The sequence below is a fragment of the Hippopotamus amphibius genome, chromosome 11 (assembly GCF_030028045.1).
Source record: "Hippopotamus amphibius kiboko isolate mHipAmp2 chromosome 11, mHipAmp2.hap2, whole genome shotgun sequence".
In the NCBI taxonomy this organism is placed as follows: Eukaryota; Metazoa; Chordata; class Mammalia; order Artiodactyla; family Hippopotamidae; genus Hippopotamus; species Hippopotamus amphibius.
Window position 1 is genome coordinate 21530219 of NC_080196.1, and position 12628 is coordinate 21542846.

Here is a 12628-nt window from a genome sequence, read left to right on the forward strand (position 1 = left end):
TGGTACTCTAGCTCTTTTCTATATTTGATCCTAGCTTACAAAATCTCCCTGGATTAGTGTGTGTATGTGTAAGGTGTTATTTGTTTGTTTGTTTGCTTTTGCTTTTGTCTCTGATTTGTTCTGTTTCAGTTGTCCATTTCTGTTGGGTTTCTCTTTGAATATCTGATAGCACACTGGGGTTCTGTCAGGTCTTTCCAGAGCCTTATGTCCTAATGGATTCAGTAATTGTGTGTCTTATATATGTATGTGTCTCCTAGACTTAGTATTTGTTTAATCCAATACTTAGACGTTAGTCTGAGGCTTGGACAGTCTTCTATAAACACCTCTATCGCCAGGACAAGCAACCCCAAAAGTCTGGACAACCATGAGGAAACAAAGAAACACCATGCAGGCAAAGGAGCAGGAAAAAAACCCACAAGACCAAATAAATGAGGAGGAAATAGGAAAAATGCCTGAAAAAGAATTCAGAGTAATGATAGTAAAAATGATACAAAATCTCGATAACAAAATAGAGAAAGTACAAGAAACAGTTCATAAGAACTCAGAAAAACAAACAGCAATGGATAACAAAATAACTGAAATTAAAAATACTCTAGATGCTATAACCAGCAGAATGACTGAGGCAGAAGAACGAATAAGTGAGTTGGAAGACAGAATGGGAGAAATAAACGCCACAGAGCAGGAAAAAGAAAAAAGAATAAAAAGAATAGAAGACAGTCTCAGAGACCTCAGTGATAACAGTAAGCGTACCAACATTTGAATTATAGGCATCCCAGAAGAAGAAGAAAAAAAGAAAGGGTCTGAGAAAATATTTGAAGAGGTTCTAGTGGAAAACTTCCCCAACATGGGAAAGGAAATAATTAAACAAGTCCAAGAAGCACAGAGAGTCCCACACAGAATAAACCCAAGGAGAAATACACCAAGGCACATATTAATCAAACTAATGACAATTAAACACAAAGAAAAAATATTAAAAGCAGCAAGAGAAAAGCAACAAATAACATATAAGGGAAAACCCATAAGAATAACAGCTGACCTTTCTACAGAAACTCTGCAGGTCAGAAGGGGATGGCAGGATATACTGAAAGTCCTGAAAGAGAGAAACCTACAGCCAAGAATACTCTACCCAGCAAGAATCTCATTCAGATTTGAGGGAGAAATCACATCTTTCCAGACAAGCAAAAGTTAAGAGAATTCAGCACCATCAAACCAGCCTTACAACAAGTGATAAAGGAACTTCTCTAAGTAGGAAACACAAGAAAAGGAAAACACCTACAAATACAAACCCAAAACAATTCAGAAAATGGTAATTGGAACACATATGTCAATAATCACCTTAAATGTAAATGGATTAAATGCTCCAACCAAAAGACACAGACTGGCTGAATGGATACAAAAACAAGACCCTTCTATATGCTGCCTACAAGAAACCCACTTCAGACCACGGGATACATATAGACTGAAAGTAAAGGGATGGAAAAAGATATTCCATGCAAATGGAAGCCAAAAGAAAGCTGGAGTAGCAATATTAATATCAGACAAATTAGACTTTAAAGTAAAGACTATTACAAGAGACAAGGAAGGACACTACATAATGATCAAGGGATCCATTCAAGAAGAACATATCACACTGGTAAATATCTATGCCCCCAATATAGGAGCACCTCAATACATAAGGCAAATGCTAAGAGCTATAAAAGGGGACATTGACAGTAACACAATAATAGTGGGAGACTTTAACACCCCACTTACATCAATGCACAGATGATCCAAACAGAAATTAAATAAACACAAGCTTTAAATGACACATTAGACCATCTCGACTTAATTGATATTTATAGGACATTCCATCCAAAAATGACAGACTACACCTTCTTCTCAAGTGCACACAGAACATTTTCCAGGATAGATCACATCTTGGGTCACAAATCAAACCGCAGCAAATTCAAGAAAATTGAAATCATATCAAGCATCTTCTCAGACCACAATACCATGAGACTAGATATCAATTACAGGGAAAAAACTGCAAAAAATACAAACACGTGGAGGCTAAACAATTCACTCTTAAACAACCAAGAAATCACTAAAGAAATCAAAGGGGAAATCAAAAAATATCTAGAAACAAATGACAATGCAAACACAACAACCCAAAACCTATGGGATGCAGCAAAAGCAGTTCTAAGAGGGAAGTTTATAGCAATACAGTCCTACCTCAAGAAACAAGAAAAAGCTCGAATAAACGATCTAATTTTAAATCTAAAACAATTAGAGAAAGAAGAACAAAAAAACACCAAAGCCAGCAGAAGGAAAGAAATCATAAAGATCAGAGCAGAAATAAATGAAAAAGAAAGGAAGGAAGCAATAGCAAAAATTAATAAAACTAAAAGCTGGTTCTTTGAGAAGATTAACAAAATTGATAAAACATTAGCCAGACTCATCAAGAAAAAAAGGGAGAATACACAAATCAACAGAATTAGAAATGAAAAAGGAGAAGTAACAACGGACAGCGCAGAAATACAAAAGATCATGAGAGACTACTACAAGCAACTATATGCCAATCAATTGGATAACCTGGAAGAAATGGATACATTCTTAGAAAAATACAATCCTCCAAGACTGAACTAGGAAGAAATAGAAAATATGAACAGACCAATCACAAATACGGAAATTGAGGCAGTGATTAAAAATCTCCCAACACACAAAAGCCCAGGACCAGATGGATTCATGGGCGAATTCTATCAAACATTTAGAGCTGAGTTAACACCTATCCTTCTCAAACTCTTCCAAAATATTGCAGAAGGCAGAACACTCCCAAACTCATTCTACGAGGCCACCATCACCCTGATACCAAAACCAGGCAAAGATGTCACAAAAAAAGAAAATTACAGACCAATATCACTGATGAATACATATGCAAAAATCCTCAACAAAATACTAGCTAACAGAATCCAACAGCACATTAAAAAAATCATACACCACGACCAAGTGGGGTTTATCCCTGGGATGCAAGGATTCTTCAATATACGCAAATCAATCAACGTGATACATCACATCAACAAATTGAAGGATAAAAACCATATGATCATCTCAATAGATGCAGAAAAAGCTTTTGACAAAGTTCAACACCCATTTATGATAAAAGCTCTCCAGAAAATGGGCATAGAAGGAAATTACCTCAACATAATAAAAGCCATATATGAAAAACCAAAAGCCAACATCGTTCTCAATGGGGAAAAACTGGAAGAATTCCCTCTAAGAACAGGAACAAGACAAGGGTGTCCACTCTCACCATTATTATTCAACATAGTTTTGGAAGTTTTAGCCACAGCAATCAGAGAAGAAAAAGAAATCAAAGGAATCCAAATTGGAAAAGAAGAAGTAAAATTGTCACTCTTTGCAGATGACATGATATTATATATAGAAAACCCTAAAGACTCTACCAGAAAACTGCTAGCACTAATTGATGAGTTTAGTAAAGTAGCAGGATACAGAATTAATGCACAGAAATCTCTTGCATTCCTATACACTAACAACGGAAGAGCAGAAAGAGAAATTAAGGAAACTCTCCCATTCACCATTGCAACAAAAAGAATCAAATACCTAGGAATAAACCTGCCTAAGGAGGCAAAAGATCTGTATGCAGAAAACTTTAAGACATTGATGAAAGAAATCAAAGACGACACAAACAGATGGAGGGACATACCATGTTCCTGGATTGCAAGAATCAAAATAGTGAAAATGACTGTACTACCCAAAGCAATTTACAGATTCAATGCAATCCCGATCAAATTACCAACAGCATTTTTCACGGAACTAGAGCAAGAAATCTTACAATTTGTATGGAAACGCAAAAGACCCCAAATAGCCAAAGCAATCTTGAGGAGGAAAAATGGAGTTGGTGGAATCAGACTTCCTGACTTCAAACTATACTACAAGGCCATAGTGATCAAGACAGTATGGTACTGGCACAAAAATAAAAAGGAAGATCAATGGAATCGAATAGAGAACTCAGAAGTAAGCCCAAACACATATGGGCACCTTATCTTTGACAAAGGAGGCACAAATATACAATGGAAAAAAGACAGCCTCTTCAATAAGTGGTGCTGGGAAAATTGGACAGCAACATGTAAAAGAATGAAATTAGAACACTTCCTACCACCATACACAAAAATCAACTCCAAATGGATTAAAGACCTAAATGTAAGGCCAGACACTATAAAACTCCTAGAGGAAAACATAGGCAGAACACTCCATGACATACATCAAAGCAACATCCTTTTTGACCCACCTCCTAGAATCAGGGAAATAAAATCAAGAACAAACAAATGGGACCTCATGAAACTTAAAAGCTTTTGCACAGTGAAAGAAACCATAAACAAGACTAGAAGGCAACCCTCAGAATGGGAAAAAATAGTTGCCTATGAAACAACGGACAAAGGATTAATCTCCAAAATATACAAGCAGCTCATGCAGCTTAATACCAAAAAAGCAAATAACCCAATCCACAAATGGGTGGAAGACCTAAATAGACATTTCTCCAAAGGAGACATACAGATGGCCAACAAACACATGAAAAGATGCTCAACATCACTCATCATCAGAGAAATGCAAGTCAAAGCCACAATGAGGTATCACCTCACACCAGTCAGAACGGCCATCATCACAAATCTGGAAACAACAAATGTTGGAGAGGGTGTGGAGAAAAGGGAACGCTCCTGAACTGTTGGTGGGAATGTAAGTTGGTACAGCCACTAGGGAAAACAATTTGGAGGTTCCTTAAAAACTACAAATAGAACTACCATATGATCCAGTCATCCCACTATTGGGCATATACCCAAAGAAAACCATAATCCCAAAAGAAACATGTACCGTAATGTTTACTGCAGCACTATTTACAATAGCCAGGACATGGGAGCAACCTAAATGCCCTTCAACAAATGAATGGATAAAGAAGATGTGGCATGTATATACAATGGAATATTACTCAGCTATAAAAAGGAACGAGATGGAGCTTTATGTAATGAGGTGGATAGAACTACAGTCTGTCATACAGAGTGAAGTAAGTCAGAAAGAGAAAGACAAATATTGTATGCTAACTCACATATACGGAATCTAAAAATGGTACTGATGAACTCAGTGACAAGAACAAGGAAGCAGATACAGAGAATGGACTGGAGAACTCGAGGTATGGGAGGGGGTGGGGGGTGAAGGGGAAACTGAGACGAAGCAAGAGAGTAGCACAGACATATATATACTACCAACTGTAAAATAGTCATTGGGAAGTTGTTGTATAACAAAGGGAGTCCAACTCGAGGATGGAAGATGCCTTAGAGGACTGGGGCAGGGAGGGTGGGGGGGACTCGAGGGGGGGGCGTCAAGGAAGGGAGGGAATATGGGGATATGTGTACAAAAACAGTTGATTGAACCTGGTGTACCCCCAAAAATAATAATAATAATAAAAAAAAAAGTATTTCTTTAATTTTCTATCTATATGAGATGACAGATATTCACTAAACTTATTGTGATAATCATTTCATAATGGATGTAACTCAAATCATTATTCTATACAATTTAAATGTATACAATACTGTGTGGAAGACCTGAAATCATAAAACTTCTAGAAGAAAACATTATATCTCAGTAAAGATGGAAGAAAATAAAAGAACGACTATCATCAAAAAGATAAAAGATAACAAGAGTTGGTGAAGATGTGAAGCAAAGGGAACATCTATGCATGGTTTGTGTATTTATTTATTTATTTATTTTTGGTTGCGTTGGGTCTTTGTTGCTGCGCACTGGCTTTCTCTATTTGTGGCGAGCAGGGGCTACTCTTCACTGCATGTGTGGGCTTCTCACTGTGGTGGCTTTTCTTGTGGAGCACGGGCTCTAGGCAAGTGGTCTTCAGTAGTTGTGGCTCATGGGCTCAGCAGTTGTGGCTCACAGGCTCTAGAGCGCAGGTTCAGTAGTTGTGGCACTTGGGCTTGGTTGCTCCGTGGCATGTGGGATCTTCCCGGACCAGGGAATGAACCCATGTGCCCTGCATTGGCAGCCGGACTCTTAACCACTCTGAGCAACCAGGGAAGTCCATATGCACGGTCGATGGGAATGTAAGTTGGTAAGCCACTATGGAAAATAATACGGAGATCCCCAAAAAATTAAAAATAGAACTTCTGTATTATCCAGCAATCCAAATCCTAGGTATACCAAAAAAAAATGAAATCGCTATCTGTACTCCCATGTTATGGCAGCATTTTTCACAATAGCCAAGATATGGAAACAGCATAAGTGTCCAAAGAGGTGAACGGATAAAGAAAAAGTGGTATGCACATCCAAAGGAATATTATCCAACCATGAGAAAGAATGAAATACTGCCCTTTGTGATACCATGGATGGACCTTGAGAGCTTATGCTAAGTGAAATAAGTCAGAAGAGAAAGACAAATACTGTATGATCTCACATATATGTAGAATCCAGAAAAGCTAAACTTGTAGAAACAGAGCGAAGAATGGTGGTTATTAGGGGCAATGAAGTAGGAGAAATGGAGAGATGTTGGGAAAAGGGAACAAACTTCCAGTTATAAAATGAGTAAGTTCTGGGGATCTAATTTAGAGTATGTTGATTACAGTTAAATATGCTATATTATATACTTGAAAGTTGCTAGGGGAGTAGATGTCTTAAATGTTCTCACCACAAAAAAAAAAAGGCGGGGAGGGTAAATATTTGATATGATGAAGGTCTTAGCTCTCACTATGTTCTAATCACTTTGCAATATATAGGTATATCAAATCACACTTCGTACCCTTTAAACTTGCTCAATATTATATGTCATATCTCAGTAAATATAGAGCAAAATCAGTGAAAACAAGAGTTGTTATTGATTTCTTTCATAATACTTATTCTTCCTCTCCTAAGGCCAGATTTTCATTACTGTTTAATACAAAAATCTCTACATATTAATAAATAAAAGTACTCTAGCTTTATCCCATGTACAGATATGCTCACTCTTTGTGATCCAAATTTCAATCCAGAGCCTGAAAGAATGGCACCTCTACACTTTAAAAATTATGTGGAGAAATGTTTATTTAGGTCTTCCATCCATTTTTGGATTGGTTTATTTGCTTTTCTGATATTGAGTTGCATGAGCTGCTTGTATATTTTGGAGATTAAACCTCTGTCAGTTGTTTCATTGGCAAATATTTTATCCCATTCTGAGGGCTGTCTTCGTGTTATGGTTTCTTTTGTTGTGCAAAAGCTTTTGTTTCATTAGGTCCAATTTGTTTCTTTTTTACTTTATTTCCATTATTCTAGAAGGTGGGTCAAAAAGGATCTTGCTTTCATGTATGTCATAGAATGTTCTTATACGTTTTCCTCTAAGAGTTTTATAGTGTCTGGCCTTACATTTAGTTCTTTAATCCATTTTGAGTTTATGGCTAACAAATACATGAAAAGATGCTCAACATCACTAATCACTAGAGAAATGCAAGTCAAAGCCACAATGAGGTATCACCTCACACTGGTCAGAATGGCCATCATCAAAAAATCTAGAAACAATAAATACTGGAGATAATGCAGAGAAAAGGGAACCCTCCTGCACTGCTGGTGGGAATGTAAATTGGTACAGCCACTATGGAAAACAGTTTGAAGGTTCTTTACAAAACTAAAAATAGAACTACCATATGACCCAGTAATCCCACTAGTGGGCATATACCCTGAGAAAACCATAATCCAAAAAGAAACATGTACCACAGTGTTCACTGCAGCACTGTTTACAATAGCCAGGACATGGAAGCAACTTAAATGCCCATCAACAGATGAATGGATAAAGAAGATGTGGCACATATATACAATGGAATACTAATCAGCTATAAAAAGGAATGAAATTGAGTTATTGAGGTGGATAGACCTAGAGTCTGCCATACAGAGCGAAGTAAGCCAGAAAGAGAAAAACAAATACCATATGCTAACACATATATATATGTAATCTAAAAAAAATGGTACTGATGAACCCAGTGACAAGGCAAGAATAAAGATGCAGATGTAGAGACTAGACTTGAGGACATGGTGGGGGGATACCAAAGGGGAAGCTGGGATGAAGTGAGAGAGTAGCATTGACATATATACACTACCAAATGTAAAACAGATAGCTAGTGGGAAGCTGCTTCATAACACAGGGAGATCAACTCAATGATGGGTGATGACTTAGAGGGGTGGGGTAGGGAGGGTGGGAAGGAGTCACAGGGGGGAGAGGATAGGGGGATATATGTATAAATACAGCTTATTCACTTTGTTGTACAGCAGAAACAATGTAAAGCAATTATACTCCAATAAAGAGTTTCAAAAAAAATGTCTATCATGACAGCAAAAGGAGTATAATTTCTTCCATAAAGCTCCTTAGTGCAGCAAATTCTATCAGTTTCCTTTTTAATGTGACTTGCAGGAATAAAAAGTTTCCACATTGACTTATGTGCATTTGTACTTATTTCAGAAAACATTGGAACTACATCATTTGTAAACCTGTAACTTCTTAGTGGTATGAACTAAAGGAAACATATTTTCTTCTCCTATTCATCCTCAGGAAAGAGTTAAGAGATTGACCTACAAGAGGCTGCACGTGGAGTGCATGCTTTGTGCATGTGTACCTCTGGGTGTGTGTAATAACATATTAACACATATGTTATTTGAAGCCAAATACAAACCAAAATATAACATGTTGTGAGGGAATATGAGGAGAAATACTCTTTGGGAAATATTGGAGGCTTTTTCCAAGATGGGGAGGAAATCCAGAGAGAGGTTGATAGCACCATAAAAATGACACATTGTTGGCCAAGGTGCTCTCTTTGCATACATTAAAACAAACAGATTTCTCACTTAGTGTATGAATTAACACAGGAACTTTCCAAAGAGAATCTTGTAAGACTATTTAACAATCCTCAAACACTTGAAATATGGACTGAAAAATACTTGATAAGCACTACTTGTGACCTGCCAACACAGAATCAGGGGTGGGCTCCAGAGAAAGACTTTGACAACTGACAGTAACATCACACTTCACAATGACTATGAGTATCCCCAATAACCTAATCACTGGAAATGCCCAGGATGCTTCATTGAGACTAAAGCCACAGGTACGACAACTGAACAGCTTCCCTCTCAAAAGAGGTTAAAACTGTCCCCAGAAATGGTTGCCTAATTAGAAGAACTTGCAGTTTTTAAAGACCTCGTAGATTTAATTCAGTAAGAATAGTTAAAATAAATCCACCAAACAATGTAAATCAATAGATTGTTTAAAAAGGAGCAAGAGTATGCAGTCCAGTCCCTACAGCTATCTCAGGGACACCATCCCCTGATTCCTCTAATTCAGGAACCATACAATTTATCATTTCTGCATTTACACAGAGTTCTACCTTCCCAGAAAGCCACATCCCCAAGACATTTCCATACACTGTGGTTCCCTGAGTCTGCCATATCAAGTTGGAAATATACTACAATACTAAAGAGATGAAAAAAACTCTCAACCATAATACAAACAGGCATCAGAAAAGATTGCACCTACAGAGGGAAAAGTTGATAAAGAACTATAATCCCTGGTTAAAGCAGAATCCTGACAAACAGTAACTGCTGAAATCTACTGACTAGGAGACAAATGAGGATATTACAGGGGTTGCTATTTACTGATTACTCTGCTAATAATGTTTTCAGCAGGATGGATAGGGTCCGTTTAGAGTGTAGTAAACCTACAGTATACGGACTATAGCTGTTCTAATATATAGAAGTCCTAAAGCCAGAACAGGACTACAAAGGTGAGGACACATATAAAGTGAAAAACTCCTAAGCCTTCCTGTCCTGACTTGTACCATAGAAGTTAGAGCCCTCGATTTTTTTAATGTATTCCATTGCAAAAAGATGAACTCAGAAAGCGGTGTCTGATTGGTTTGGGGGCTCACAGATACTGCACATGTTGTTGCTCCTATTTTATATTGTTTGCTAATTGTTAGTAACTCTTGTACTAGTTAAGAATTGTGTTTCATGTGAGTCTGACTGACATTTCGGTTTTCAGAGGTCACTCATCACCTGAGCTCACAGACTGCACAATGTCTTCCTCAGAGGGCAAAAACAGTGAAAGAATTTATGACTTGCTCTTGGGCATACTGACAGTCCTGAACTCCAGATGGGATCAAATAGTTTAGCCAAACCCTGGGTACAATCACTGCAGCCATCCCACAGGTGTTAAGAATTCAAAAGGAGGGAATTCCCTGGTAATTCAGTGGATAGGACTCCGTGCTTCCATGGCAGGGGGCAGGGGGCAGGGGGCACACATTCCACCTCTGGTCAGGGAACCCAGATCTCACAAGGAGGAAAAAAATTCAAAAGAAAACAGTCCAAGTAATTTGATGGTAATTGACATAATCTGTAAGTTTATTATAGAAAAAAGATGGACAGATGGGAAGGTAAATACCATTTTAAAAAATTTACAAAACAACACTGAACTTGTTGGGTACATGGTGTCTTTTAAGTGATTTTTTTTTTTTATTTTAGCCTAGAGATCTTTATTATCTGTAACTTATTCCAAGTAACATACACATGCAAATGACACTCAAGCATTTGCTTGAAAGAAATAAATCTGTTTTGTGGCAGTCCTTAAGAGCAGAGAAGCAGCTGTTCAGTCAGAAAAACAGGCTCTATGGCTTCATGAGACCTTGAAGGTTTCCGCACCAAAGAGAGTATATTTGAGGGATTTTAAAGTGACTATTTGGGCACACTATCAAGACATGATTGAATAGTAATGGAGAGTGGGAAATTTGTCACCATCAGGGGTACACAGCATTCCAAACTGCTCTAAATTGGGTATATATTAAGCATTACTATGGTGTCAAAATATTTGGTTTCACAAGTCTTGATTTCAAGTGTGAAAAGCGTGGTTCTGTTAGGAATAGAGATAGAATCTGGACCATGTATATACGTGGGTAAGTCAAAAATTATCCGCACTCTGGGTGTAGTGGGGATAATTTTTGACTCAGCCTCATAATTTACCCACACTGTCATTTCCAGCTTCCAAGATGACTTGTCATACAAATCAGCTGAGGGGGTTCAGGACCCAGGAGGATGGTTAGCGGCTAGGATATGGAACTGTGTGATCATTGTTATGTTTTTTGACTTCACTAAGAGACACAAATGATTTTACTTGCCTTGTGATACTTGTTGGGAAAATCTACCGAAAATCATAAACATTTCTGTGATGATGATACAGTCAAAGCTCTAACCTCCATGGAAAAATACACTGTTCATGACATTAAACTTACACAAAAAACAGGATTCATACCTAAAAACAAATTTATACTGTAAACTGACCTTGAGCAGGGATCTAAGGGCTAGAATGTCAGATTTAGTTTTTCTCGAACGTTTTTTGTTACTCATAATTCAGAACTCTATGACAGTTATTTCATAATTAGCTGTTAACAAAGCATAGGCATATATTTTTAAGTTAATATACACTTTATTTTTAAATTACCTTCTGATGAATCTCAGTAAGTTTCCACAAAACATGGGGTTTCCTGGAAATCGGGGGCCACTTCCATTATTTTTATATTTCACTGAATTCATATTTCATGGGACCTTTGCCAGAAGAGAGATTCAACTGATGCCTAAATCAAAGAGTTTATAAAATGGTATGAAGAGAGTCATCCAAGCATATATTACCCTTTGAAATTTTGCTGCATTACAGTAGGTAAATAGTAGAATATGTAATAGAACTTGGGTCATATGCTATTCAGATATAATGTCCTCAATAATGTCCTCATTTAAAAATCTCATTTTTTAAAAAGGAACTCGGTGGTTCACAAATTTAAAATAGCTAACCTCATACCTGACATCAGTGTTTCTCCTGCTATGTATAAAATTACATATAAGCGCTACCTGGTGTTATTACCAGTTAAGGGCCACCATTGTCACTGGCAGCAGTGCATCACACCCTTCACTCAGTAATTCCTATGCACAGCCTTCTCTGATGGCTGTAGAATTTATAGAAATTTTAATATAACTGGAGTGTGGATAATTTTTGACTCACTCTCGTACATAATATGACTTCTGCACTGATAAGATCACAACTGCACCAAATGTCTGAATGGCTTTATCAGGATTAATGTAACAAGATTTTCTTTGAGATTAAACTTTATTTTTTCCACAATTTCCACACCTACATCTGTGAAAAAGATCTGACACAGTCAAAGCATGGAATTTTAATAAAGCCATGATCAAAAACAAGAATGAATGGTATTTTCTAAGAATTCTTAGAAAATAATAAAATGTTAATGTTCCTTACAGTGCTTCACTGGTTTCATGATCTAATTTTGGCTCTGCCCTCATGTAATGTATTCACATGTCTTTTTGTAAGTAGAAATGGAATAATGTACCCAAGTGGGAGTGCACAGATGAAAATGCTTGGAGCTTTTAAAAATAATAACTACAAAGCAGATGCTGTAGGAACACTGAATCAGCATCTTTGCAAGTCGGAATGAATACATGAACCTAGATTTGAATACTCATTTTTCTAAGAGAATAAGTAAAGAAATTCCCTTCAGAGTTGTAGGATGAAATTTTAGATGAATCATGGGGGACACACACATACATC